Source organism: Arachis hypogaea, chromosome 20, assembly GCF_003086295.3.
Source record: "Arachis hypogaea cultivar Tifrunner chromosome 20, arahy.Tifrunner.gnm2.J5K5, whole genome shotgun sequence".
NCBI lineage: Eukaryota > Viridiplantae > Streptophyta > Magnoliopsida > Fabales > Fabaceae > Arachis > Arachis hypogaea.
In genome coordinates, this window is record NC_092055.1 from 62,649,290 (window position 1) to 62,663,122 (window position 13,833).

General features: G+C 40.2%; 1 non-coding gene across 1 annotated transcript; it reads left to right on the forward strand.

Moving 5' to 3' along the window:
• The first annotated feature begins 7,060 nt into the window (after window positions 1-7,060).
• LOC112787835 (small nucleolar RNA R71) lies at window positions 7,061-7,168 on the forward strand. The gene has a single exon (XR_003195224.1). It is a non-coding gene; the product is annotated as a small nucleolar RNA R71 (small nucleolar RNA).
• The last annotated feature ends 6,665 nt before the right edge of the window (window positions 7,169-13,833 follow it).

Genomic DNA, 13,833 nt, shown 5'->3' on the forward strand with positions numbered 1-13,833 from the left:
TGCCATCTGTCAGGAATAGGGGTGGGCTGGTAGCAGTATCTCCATCATCGGGACCGTCATGGCTCCCTGTGCTAGTAAAGAAAGTGGAATCCGGGGTATCGGAGTCTCTGAAGTGTCCCTTGAGAAGCTCCTTGAGGTGTTTGAATCGGCGCTCGTTACGGCGCTCTCTCATCTTTGCTTTCTGTTCTTGCCGATCCAACCGTTCGATTATCTGTTAGAGCAATTTCTCAGTTGTAGATGCTTGTGGTGTTGAAGAAGGATTATCTTCAACTGGAGCAGTAGGAAGGCTTGTAATGGCTGCTGAGAGTCTGACGTATTTTCCATTATGGACATACTGATCATCCCGTGGAAGCACGGCTTTGGTGTCCCCAGCTCTGTAGGAGACTCCGGCTGCTGAGACAAGATCTGAGACCAAGGCGGGGAAAGGTAAGTTGCCCGTAATTTGTACGTGTTCCATAGCATTCCGGAATGTCTTGAGAGATTCAGAGGTTGGTCTGTAAGGATGCACCATAGTAGAACAGCCATGTCCGCAGTGAAGGAGAACTCATGAGTGCTCGGAAAGACGTAATGGGACATGATCTGTGCCTATACGCGAGCCTCCAGGGTAAGTGCTGAAGCCAAGATTCCCTTAGGGCGGGTACGGTGGTATCCGTAGATCCAATGGCTGCCAGGAGCTGCGATGATTCTGAGAACGGAATCCCAGTCAAATTGGTATCTCTGGCGCTGAAGGGCGGCTTCTTGAAAAGCGTCCATTCCTGCTGGAATAGGGGGAAGACTCAAAGCTTGCTGAATGGCCTCTTCTGTGATGGGGACTTGCTTCTGCCGGACATAGACAGACTGCAGAGTCGGCATGTAGAAGTTGGAGTAGAATTCAACTACCCAAGAAAGATTGACCTGCCTCAGCTGTCTCCGTAGGAAACCCCATTGTCTTCGCTCAATTTGCGGCTCGACAAAGGTAGCAATATTGGACGGGAGGATAAGAAGGTATTCATTGTTATAATTCCTTTCTGCCAGGATAGGGAACATCTGTTCACAGTAGCGATTGGGAAATCGCGCAGTGTCCTTTGCTGGAAAGGCTTTCTCCTTTTTGTCAACCTTTATTATCCTCTTAATTCTTTTTGTTGAGGGCTTGACTGCGGTGGAAGAAGGTTCTGCCACTAATGCTCTTTTAGTTCCTCTTCTTGCTGGTAGTTTGGAAGTTGCTTTCTCCTTTCCTTTCTTGGTGGCCATCCTGAAAGAAGGGAAGAGAAAGTAAATTAAATTCAAAGAGATATACAGCAAGGAAGGAAACGGAAAAGAGGGTGAATGATGCACAGTAAAATGTAGATGACATTAACACATGCTCTCGAGTACATATGAAAAGCCATCAATAGAAAATAGCTAGTGCAGATAAAAACAAGTGAATGCAAGGTGTTTATTGGCATGCTGGCAAAGGGCATGAGTAGCATAGACCAAGCATTACTTCGTAACAAACCATCACGTTTGTATTGACAATTAAATTCAATTAATAAAATAATAAGGGAAAGTTGTGAAAAGCAAGCATTGAATAGTAGAGTAAAGTAATGTAGAAAAGTGCATAGGGCTATATAGGCTTTTTCACAAACACATGGCATGCATGGTAAATAAGATATAAAAAGTATGAAATTGAACATGCAAGCAATCCCTTAAAAATAATAATAATTGTCAAATAAATTGTAACAAGTCACAAGCATATAATGAGGGATAATGACTCAAAAAATTTCTAGCACCATGTAAAAAGGGAAAGAAGAAGATGAAAAATAAAAAAAAAATAAAAAAAATGAAGAGAAAAAGAAAAGAAAAAGAAAATAAAAATGTATATAATATAATAAGAATGATGGAAAAGAGAAGAAGGAAGAAGAAAGTAAAACCTTGTTAATGGTGGTGAGAGGGATAGAGAGTGAAAGGTGAGATAGAAGGGGGAAGGGGGAAGGAAGAAATAAGGAGGGAAAAGAAAAATTAGGATTTGGGGGAGAGGAAGATAAGATATGTGGCAATTTTAGGTTGAGCTGTGCGGCGCATGCGACGCGGCCGCGTGTGGCACGCGTTCGTGTGGGAGCGCGTCAGGTAAGGGGACGCGATCGCGTCGGTCATGCGGTCGCGTGACCCATGTTACGCTGCTGGCGCGAGTGCAGCCTCGCTCCAGCACAACTCTCTGTTCAATTTAATTTAATTGCCAAATTGGGGTGACGCGATCGCGTGGGTCACGCGATCACGTGAGTGTGCGTTATAAAATGGGTGACGCGGCTGCGTCGGCGACGCGGTCGCGTGACAAGGATTGTGCTTCCAGCACCAATCCAGCATCACTCTCGCACAGAATGTTACTGTGCACCCTTTTACGTCGAAAACTCAGGGCACGCGGACGCGTGGGAGGCCATGATTCCCATGCGACGCGAACGCGTCAGGGACGCGGTCGCGTGGGTTGATTTGTGCCATTGGCACACCGCCAGCCGGACTGCAACCGGACTCTCTGTTCATTAATTAATTTTTTTTCCACCCCCTTTTGCAACGTGGACGCGTCGCTGATGCGATCGCGTCGCGTGGCAAAAAAAAATTTTTTTTTGATGAAATATAAAGACATGTAAATGAAAGAGCACGAAAGCACCAATAAAGAGAAGAGTTATGAAAGAAGAAAAACTAAAAGTGAAGAAAAGAACGATCATACCGCGGTGGGTTGTCTCCCACCAAGCTCTTTGCTTTAACGTCCGTAAGTTAGACGCTCCATTAGCTCAATCTGCTGCGATGTGGGGATCTTCCAAGCGGAAGATCTCAAGCTCTTTATTTTTCTGCACCTTCTCACCATGGTACAGCTTCAGGCGTTGGCCATTAACCTTAATAAGTTCAGAGCTCGAAGGATGGCTTAGGTGATAAACTCCGTATGGTTCAGCCTTCTCTATTCTGTATGGACCTTCCCATTTTGATCTCAACTTACCGGGCATGAGCCTTAGTCGAGATTTGTAAAGGAGGAAAAAATCTCCAGGTTGAAACTCTTTCATCTTGATGTTTTGATCATGCACAGCTTTCATCTTTTCCTTGTAAATTCTGGAATTCTCATAAGCTTCTAGGTGAAGGTTCTCCAGTTCCTGCAGTTGCAACTTTCTTTCAGCTCCGGCATTCTCAATTCCCATGTTGCACTCCTTAACTGCCCAGAAGGCTCTGTGTTCTATTTTAACTGGGAGATGACAAGCTTTTCCATAAAGCAAGCGGAAGGGACTCATCCCAATGGGTGTCTTGTATGCTGTTCTATATGCCCACAGTGCATCTTGTAGCCTGGTGCTCCAGTCTTTTCTATGAGGCTTTACTATCTTTTGCAAGATACACTTAATTTCTCTGTTTGACACCTTGGCTTGCCCATTAGTTTGGGGATGGTAAGCTGTTGCAACTTTATGGATTATCCCATGCTTCTTCATCAATCCTGTTAGTCTCCTGTTACAAAAATGGGTGCCTTGATCGCTCACGATCGCTCGTGGTGACCCAAAGCGACATATAATATGGTTTCTCACAAAGGAAACAACAGTGTTAGCATCATCTGTGCGGGTAGGAATTGCTTCCACCCATTTGGAAACATAATCCACAGCTAACAATATATAAAAATATCCATTAGAATTTAGAAATGGACCCATGAAGTCAATGCCCCAAACATCGAAAATTTCACAGAAAAGCATATATTGTTGAGGCATCTCATCCCTCCTGGATATATTACCAAATTTCTGGCATGGGGGGCAAGATTTACAAAACTCAGCAGCGTCTCTAAAAAGAGTAGGCCACCAGAATCTGCAGTCTAAGATCTTTCTAGCTGTTCTTTGAGGGCCAAAATGTCCTCCACTCTCAGATGAGTGACAGGCCTCCAAAATGGACTGGAATTCTGATTGAGGCACACAACGTCTAATGATCTGGTCAGCGCCACACCTCCATAAATATGGGTCATCCCATATATAATATTTAGACTCACTTTTCAGCTTGTCTCTTTGATGTTTAGAAAAATGTGGAGGAAATGTGTGGCTAACTAAATAATTAGCAACAGGTGCATACCAAGGGACTACCTCAGATACTGCTTGCAGGTTGTCAAAAGGAAAATTATCATCTATAGGAGTAGAATCATCCTTAATATGTTCAAGGCAACTCAAGTAGTCTGCTACTAAATTCTGATTACCACTCCTATCCTTTATTTCTAAATCAAATTCTTGTAACAGCAGTATCCAATGTATAAGTCTTGTAAGCGTCATTCGCGTTTTTCCTCGCCACGCGTTCGCGTCGTCCACGCTACCGCGTCGCTTGGGCTTTCCAATCCGCGCGGCCGCGTGAGCCATGCGGCCGCGTCGCTGCGATTTGCTCTCCTTCGCGCGGTCGCGTGAGCCATGCGACCGCGTCACTTCTCGCTGGTTATCTCCTCAAAATTCTCGTGTTTCTTCCATTTTTGCTAGCTTCCTTTCCAATCTCCAACTCATTCATGCCCTATAAAGTCTGAAACACTTAACACACAAATCACGGCATCGAATGGAATAAAGGAGAATTAAAAATAAATAATTAAAGTCTCTAGGAAGCAGTTTTCAAACATGTAATAAATTTAGGAAGGAAATCTAAATGCATGCTAATTTAATGAATAAGTGGGTAAGGATCATGATAAAACCACACAATTAAACACAATATAAACCATAAAATAGTGGTTTATCATTTGGCCGTTATGGGTGGGTTTGGGTGGAAAAGTGGTTTGAATTTGAATGGTGAGGTAGGTGGGGTTTTATGAGGGACGGATGTGAGTGGTGAAGAGAATGGTAGGATTTGATAGGTGAGGGGTTTTTGGGGAAGAGGTATTGAGGTGATTGGTGAATTGGTGAAGAAGAGAGAGAGGGGTGGCGTAGGTGGGGATCCTGTGGGGTCCACAAATCCTGAGGTGTCAAGGATTTCTCATCCCTGCACCATGTGGCATGCAAAATGCCCCTTGCTGCCAATCCTGGCGTTAAACGCCAGGTTGCTACCCATTTCTGGCATTTAACACCAGCTTCTTGCCCATTCCTGGTGTTAAACGCCAGTCTGGTACCCATTTCTGGCGTTAAACGCCCGGAATGGTGCCAGACTGGGCGTTTAACGCCCATTCTGCTACCCTTACTGGCGTTTAAATGCCAGTAAGTTTCTCCTCCAGGGTGTTCTATTTTTCATTCTGTTTTTCTTTCTATTTTTGCTTTTTCAATTGTTTTTGTGACTTCACATGACCATCAACCTACAGAAAACATAAAATAACAAAAGAAAATAGAAATTTAACATAGATAATTAAAGATTGGGTTGCCTCCCAACAAGCGCTTTTTTAATGTCAATAGCTTGACAGTGGGCTCTCATGGAGCCTCACAGATGTTCAGAGCAATGTTGGAACCTCCCAACACCAAACTTAGAGTTTGAATGTGGGGGTTCAACACCAAACTTAAAGTTTGGTTGTGGCCTCCCAACACTAAACTTAGAGTTTGACTGTGGGGGCTCTGTTTGACTCTGTATTGAAAGAAGCTCTTCATGCTTCCTCTCCATGGTGACAGAGGGATATCCTTGAGCTTTAAACACAAGGGAGTCTTCATTCACTTGAAGATCAATTCTCCTCTATCAACATCAATCATAGCTTTTGCTGTGGCTAGGAAGGGTCTGCCAAGGATGATGGATTCATCCATACACTTCCCAGTCTCTAGGATGATGAAGTCAGCAGGGATGTAGTGGCCTTCAACCTTTACCAAGACATCCTCTACAAGTCCATAAGCTTGTTTCTTTGAATTGTCTGCCATCTCCAGTGAGATTTTTGCAGCTTGTACCTCAATGATCCCTAGCTTTTCCATTACAGAGAGAGGCATGAGGTTTATGCTTGACCCTAGGTCACACAGAGCCTTCTCAAAGGTCATGGTGCCTATGGTACAAGGGATTGAGAATTTCCCAGGGTCTTGTCTCTTTAGAGGTAATTTCTGCCTAGTCAAGTCATCCAGTTCTTTGATGAGCAATGGAGGTTCATCCTCCTAAGTCTCATTACCAAACAACCTGGCATTTAGCTTCATGATTGCTCCAAGGTACTTAGTAACTTGCTCTTCAATAACATCTTCAATAACAACTTGCTCCAAGAATACTCATTAGAGCTCATGAATGGCAGAAGTAAATTCAATGGAATCTCTACGGTCTCTGTGTGAGCCTTAGATTCCCATGGTTCCTCTTTAGGGAACTCCATGGAGGCCAGTGGACGTCCATTGAGGTATTCCTCAGTGGAGATCACTACCTCTTCCTCCTCTCCAGGTTCGGCCGTGTGGGTTGTGGTTATGGCCTTGCACTCTCTCTTTGGATTCTCTTCCATATTGCTTGGGAGAGTACTAGGAGGGAGTTCAGTAATTTTCTTACTCAGTTGACCCACTTGTGCCTCCAAATTTCTAATGGAGGACCTTGTTTCAGTCATGAAACTTTGAGTAGTTTTGATTAGATCAGAGACAATGGTTGCTAAGTCAGAGTGGCTTTGCTTAGAATTCTTTGTCTGTTGCTGAGAAGATGATGGAAAAGGCTTGCTATTGCTAAACCTGTTTCTTCCACCATTATTGTTGTTGGAACCTTGTTGAGGTCTCTGTTGATCCTTCCATGAGAGATTTGGATGATTTCTCCATGAAGGATTATAGGTGTTTCCATAGGGTTCTCCCATGTAATTCACCTCTTCCATTGCTGGGTTCTCAGGATCATAAGCTTCTTCTTCAGAGGAAGCTTCCTTAGTACTGCCTGTTGCTGCTTGCATTCCAGACAGACTCTGAGGAATCATATTGACTTGTTGGGACAATATTTTATTCTGAGCCAATATGGCATTCAGAGTATCAATCTCAAGAACTCCTTTCTTCTGAGCTATCCCATTATTCACAGGATTCCTTTCAGAAGTGTACATGAATTGGTTATTTGCAACCATTTCAATGAGTTCCTGAGCTTCTGCAGGCGTCTTCTTCAGATGAAGAGATCCTCCAGCAAAGCTATCCAATGACATCTTGGATAGTTCAGACAGACCATCATAGAAAATACCTATGATGCTCCATTCTGAAAGCATGTCAGAAGGACATCTTCTGATCAATTGCTTGTATCTTTCCCAAGCTTCATAAAGGGATTCACCTTCCTTCAGTCTAAAGGTTTGGACTTCCACTCTAAGCTTGCTCAATTTTTGAGGTGGAAAGAACTTTGCCAAGAAGGCATTGCCTAGCCTTTCCCAAGAGTTCAGGCTTTCTTTAGGTTGTGAATCTAACCATGTCCTAGCTCTGTCTCTTACAGCAAAAGGAAAAAGCATAAGTCTGTAGACTTCAGGGTCAACCCCATTGGTCTTGACAGTGTCACAGATTTGCAAGAATTCAGCTAAAAACTGATGAGGATCTTCCAATGGAAGTCCATGAAACTTGCAATTCTGTTGCATTAGAGAAACTAATTAAGGTTTAAGCTCAAAGTTGTTTGCTCCAATGGCAGGGATTGAGATTCTTCTCCCATAGAAGTCGGGAGTAGGTGCAGTAAAGTCACCAAGCACCTTCCTTGCATTGTTGGCATTGTTGTTTTCGGCTGCCATGGTTTCTTCCTCCTTGAAAAGCTCTGTTAGGCCCTCTAAAGAGAATTGTGCTTTAGCTTCTCTTAGCTTTCTCTTCAAGGTCCTTTCAGGTTCAGGATCAGCTTGAACAAGTATGCCTTTATCTTTGTTCCTGCTCATATGAAAGAGAAGAGAACAAGAAAGTAGGAAATTCTCTATGTCACAGTATAGAGATTCCTTGAAGTGTCAGAAGAAAAGAAGAATAGAAGGAGGAGGTAGATAGAAGAGAATTCGAACATATAAAGAAGGAGTGAGTTCGAATTGCACCTTGAGGAAGAGTGTTAGTCCTTTAAATAGAAGGATGTGGGAAGAGGGGAAGAATTTTTGAAATTAAAGTAAAAGATTTTGAAATAATTAAAATAAATTTTGAAAATTTAATTGATGATTTTCGAAAACTAAAATTGGGAAAGAAATTAAGTGATTTTGAAAAAAAGATTTTGAAATTAGAAATTAGAAAGATATGATTGAAAATAAATTTTGAAAAAGATGTGATTGAAAAGATATGATTGAGAAGATATGATTGAAAATCAGACTAAAAAGAGAAAGTTTTAAAAATAAAGTTGATTACTTGACTAACAAGAAATTAGAAGATATGATTCTAGAATTAAAACTTTTGATCCTTTCTTAATAGGAAAGTAACAACTAGAAAATTTTGAGGTAAATCATTAATTAGAACAATGATTTTCGAAAATAAAAAAATGGAAAGAAATTGATTTTGAAGAGATATGATTGAAAAGATATGATTTGAAAAAGATTTGATTTTGAAAAATTATGAAGATTTGAATTAAAAACAAAATCTTCCCTCTAATGTCTTTCTGGCATTAAACGCCCAGAATGGCATCCATTCTGCCGTTTAACGCCCAAAATGCTACCTTTTTGGGCGTTAAACGCCCAGCCAGGTACCTTGGCTGGCGTTTAAACACCAGTTTTCCTTCTTCACTAGGCGTTTTGAACGCCCAGCTTTTTCTGTTTGATTTCTCTGCTGAATGTTCTGAATCTTCAATTCTCTGTATTATTGACTTGAAAAGACACAATTTTGAAAATATTTTTAAATTTTTTAATGATGAGAAAGAATAAAAAATGCAACTAAGATCAAATAAACAATTCATGCAAGACACCAAACTTAGAAGTTTGTATACTAAGGACTATAACAAATTGAAAATGCATGTAAGAAATAAGAAAAGACACAGAGTAAGAGAAATTAAAGATCAGAGCACTGAAATCATCAAGAACAACTTGAAGATCAATGAAGAACATAATGCATATATTCGAAAAATGCAAGAAGAATAAAAACATGCAATTGACACCAAACTTAAAAATTGATACTAGACTCAAACAAGAAACATAAAATAATTTTTATTTTTATGGTTTTATAAATTTTTTTGTGATTTTCAAAACTTATATAGAAAAGAAAATAAAGAGAATCAAAACTTTTAATAAGAATTACAGGAATCATGCAATGTTAGTCTAAAGCTTCAGTCTAAAAAGATTAGACATGGTTGGCCAAGCTTCGGCAGGACATTACATTCAGCAGCTAAATTGATGAGAATCAATCAGCTTTTGTGATGATAAGAACATCACCTTGAAACTCTAGAATTCATTCTTAAAAATTCTGAAAAATAAAAAGAAAAGTACCTAATCTAAGCACCAAGATGAACCGTCAGTTGTCCAAACTCGAACAATGCCTGGCAACGGCACCAAAAGCTAGGTGCACGAAATTGTGATCATCAACAATGGCGCCAAAGGACTTGGAGCTCTTAAACGTGAATCACACTTTGTCACAATTCCGCACAACTAACCAGCAAGTGCACTGGGTCGTCCAAGTAATAAACTTTACGTGAGTAAGGGTCGATCCCACGGAGATTGTCGGCTTGAAGCAAGCTATGGTCACCTTGTAAATCTCAGTCAGGCGAATTCAGATGGTGATGGAGAATTGATAATTAAAAGATAAATAAAACATAAAATAAAGATAGAGATACTTATGTAATTCTTTGGTTGGAATTTCAGATAAGCGTATGAAGATGCTTTGTTCCTCCTGAACCTCTGCTTTCCTATTGCCTTCTTCCAATCATTCATACTCCTTTCCATGGTAAGCTTTATATTGGGCATCACTGTTATCAATGGCTACTTCCCGTCCTCTCAGTGAAAATATTCCAAATGCACTGTCACCGCACGGCTAATCATCTGTCAGTTCTCGATCATGTTGGAATAAGATCCATTGATCCTTTTGCGTCTGTCACACGCCCAACAATCGTGAGTTTGAAGCTCGTCACAGTCATCCCTTCCCATATCCTACTCAAAATACCGCAGACAAGGTTTAGACGTTCCGAAACTCGGGAATGGCCGCAAATAATTCTAGCCTATACCACGAAGGTTCCAATCTTATATTAGAAACCTAAGAGATACACATTCAAGCTTGTTTGCATGTTGAACAGAAGTGGTTGTCAGTCACGCATTCATAGGTGAGAATGGTGATGAGTGTCACATAATCATCACATTCATCACGTTCTTGGGTGCGAATGAATATCTTGGAGAAGAAATAGACTTGAGTTGAAAAGAAAAACAATAGTACTTTGTATTAATTCATGAAGGACAGCAGAGCTCCACACCTTAATCTATGGTGTGTAGAAACTCCACCGTTGAGAATATATAAGAACAAAAGGTCTAGGCATGGCCGAATGGGCAGCCTCCAAAACGTGATCAAAGGATCAAAAGGTAATCCAAAGATGAAAATACAATAGTAAAAGGTCCTATTTATAGAGAGCTAGTAGCCTAAGGTTTACAGAAATCAGTAATTAATGCAGAAATCTTCTTTCGGGCCCACTTGGTGTGTGCTTGGGCTGAGCATTGAAGCTTCCATGTGTAGAGACTTTTCTTGGAGTTAAACGCCATCTTTTGTGCCAGTTTGGGCGTTTAACTCCAGCTTTTGTGCCAGTTCCGGCGTTAAACGCCAGAATTCTTGAGCTGACTTGGAACGCCTGTTTGGCCCATCAAATCTCGGGAAAAGTATGGACTATTATATATTACTGGAAAGCCCAGGATGTCTACTATCCAACGCAATTGAGAACGCGTCAATGGGGCTTCTGTAGCTCTAGAAAATCCACTTCGAGTGCAGGGAGGTCAGAATCCAACAGCATCTGCAGTCTTTTTTCAGCCTCTGAATCAGATTTTTGCTCAAGTCCCTCAATTTCAGCCAGAAAATACCTGAAATCACAGAAAAATACACAAACTCATAGTAAAGTCCAGAAAAGTGATTTTTATTTACAAATTAATAAAAACATAATAAAAATTAACTAAAATATACTAAGAATCTTAATAAGCAGGCAATCTTACAATGCAAGAAACTAATTCAAATAACTAAGCAAGACATGAGCAATTCCAAACTAATAAAATAACATCCAATATGATTTTATTCTAAACTAAACAAGTAACTATAACTAAGTCAAGTAATTAAGAATTTTGGGTTTTCAAATAGGAATGATAAAGGCAACTCTTGGCTAGGTATGGGAATTGGGGTCACCATCCTTGTCTAATAACCATATCCTGACAATTATGAGGAACCAAACTCATTAAGTCTACTTCTATACTTGAAGTACGTCAAATGGTTTGGTCAACATCAACCCATAAGTTCTAACCTCACTACTAATTGACTTAATAGAAGGTTAGCGTCAATGGCTATCAAATTGACCACTAAGGGCTCCCAAATCATCAAATCCATTAGATCCAATGACTCAAGTTTACCCAATTCCCTTACTCCATAATCAAAGTAAACAATTCATCGAACACATGGTAAGCATTAATAAAAGACATGTTCAAATTGCAATTAAATTATAATTAACAAGTACCCACTATCAATTATCAACATACAAGCATTCAAACAACACAATTAATCATAGTAATCATCAATATAATATCAACAAGTCAAGATTCACAACATTCATGAAATAGGTATAAAATGACAATTGACAAGAATTCATAAAACTAAAACAAGATCTAAGCAAAATTATACTAAGGAATTCAAATTAAACTATCAAAACTAGTAATTAACAAGATCCAATTCAGAATTCAACAAGGGAAGATCAAATTAAAACTAGATCTAGAAAGGAACAAGGGTTTTTCTCTCTAGAAGAACAAAGAACCAAAAACTATCTAAAATTGTGTCATAGTGTAAAATGATTGATCCCCTTTTCCCCTTAGCATCCTTGGGTCTTTTCCATGCAGAAACAGCTTGAATTTGGGCTTGATGAGCCTCAGAAATTGCTAGGCATGATTTCCTTTAATGAGGTCACGTGCAGCTTCCCGCGCGTGCGTGCCATTCATGCGCGCGCCGATTGCTTTTGTGATCCACGCGTGCGCGCCAAGTGCGCGTACGCGTTGATAGGAATCCTCTGATCCGCGCGGATGCGTCCATTCTTGCACGCCGCTTCCAGCTATCCTCATCCACGTGTGCATGTAGAGTGCGCGTGCGCGCCAATGCTGATTTTTCCAAAATTCAAATCTTCCTGTTCCTCCCTTTTGTGCATGCTTTCTTTCTCTCTTTTAGAACATTCCTACCCTATAATTCCTAAAATCACTCAACAAATACATCACGGCATCGAATGGCAATAGAAGAGGATTAAAATATGGCCATTTTAAGGCAAAACAAGCATGTTTTTCATCATGGAGCAATATTAGGAAGTGAACACAAAACCATGCATTTCTTGTGAATAAGTGTGAGAAATATTGACAAAACCCCCAAATTCTACACAATATAAACCACAAAATTGGGGTTTATCACCCCTCATAATTATCAATATTTGGTTTGAAGACAAGGATGGTGATCTCAATTACCTATGTCTAGCCAAGAGTTCTTTCCTTTATTTTATTAGTTCTTGTGGTTTACTTTCTTGCCCATTTATTTTTTTGCCCATTTATTTTCTTGTCCCTTATAAATCAAACCCCTTGGTTCTTCATAGCCAATAATTAAACACTTCATTGAAATTCCTTGTGAGACGACCCGCAGTTTAAATAGTTCGGTTAATTCTTATTGGGGTTTGTACATGTGACAACTCAAATTTTTTGATGTGAGAATTGTTTGTTGGTGTAGAACTATTCTTGCAACGAAGTTCTTATTTCAATGAGAGAAATTCTAGACCGACACGACAAATTTCTCTTCATCAGCGGACAGCCACTAAGGTACTCTAAGGTGGCTGTTACTGGCCTACTCTCTTTAAGGATTCTAGAGAGTTCGTCCATAACTGTGATAGTTGCCAAAGAGCTGGCAACCTTCCTCATGGTCACAGCATGCCTCAGCAAGGAATCCTAGAGATTGAGTTGTTTGACGTATGGGGCATAGATTTCATGGAACCATTGATAAACCCTGATTTTGTGGTTTATCTTGTGCTTAATTTGGGGTATTTTATCACCTTTTTTCTCACATTTATTCAATGAAATAGCATGGTTTTGCAATTCTCCCTTGATTTGTGCTTAAATGTGAAAATATGCTTTTTAGACCTTAAAATTGGTGGTTTTAATTTACTTTAATTCTATTCGATGTCTTGATATGTTTGTTGAGTGATTTCAGGTCCATAAAGAAAGTATTGGATGGAAGAAGTGAGGAGAAAAGCATGCAAAGTGGGAGAACTCATGAAGAAATGAAGGAACCATAAAGCTGTCAAGCCTGACCTCTTCGCACTCAATCGACCATAACTTGAGCTACAGAGGTCCAAATGAGGCGGTTCTAGTTACGTTGGAAAGCTAACATCGGGGGCTTCAAAATGATATAAAATTCGCCATATGTTGTTTCCCGTATAAGGGCGCGCACGTGCCATGTATGCGTGCACGCCGATGCTGCACGTGGCCCACTAAAGTGAAATCGCCCGCAGCAATTTCTGAAGCACTTTGGGCCCAACCCAACTCATTTCTGATGTTATTTCATGCAAAATTCAAGCTTGGGCAAAGGGGGAAGCAATTGTTTGTAGCATTAGCACCATGTAGGTTAGTTTCTAGAGAGAGAAGCTCCCACTTCTACCTAGAATTAGGTTAGGTTAATCTCTTCTAGATTTAGGTTCATGTTTTCATCTTGTTTCCTTTATGATTTCTTGTTCCTACTACTTGATTCTCTTAGTCCTCATGTTAATTTCTCTTTTATGTTTCTTTTGTGATGATCAACTCTTGATAGATTTGGATCTCTTTTATGAAATTTATGTTTGATGTTCTTTGCAATTGATAGTTGGTAGATTTATTATCCTTGCATTTTTACCATG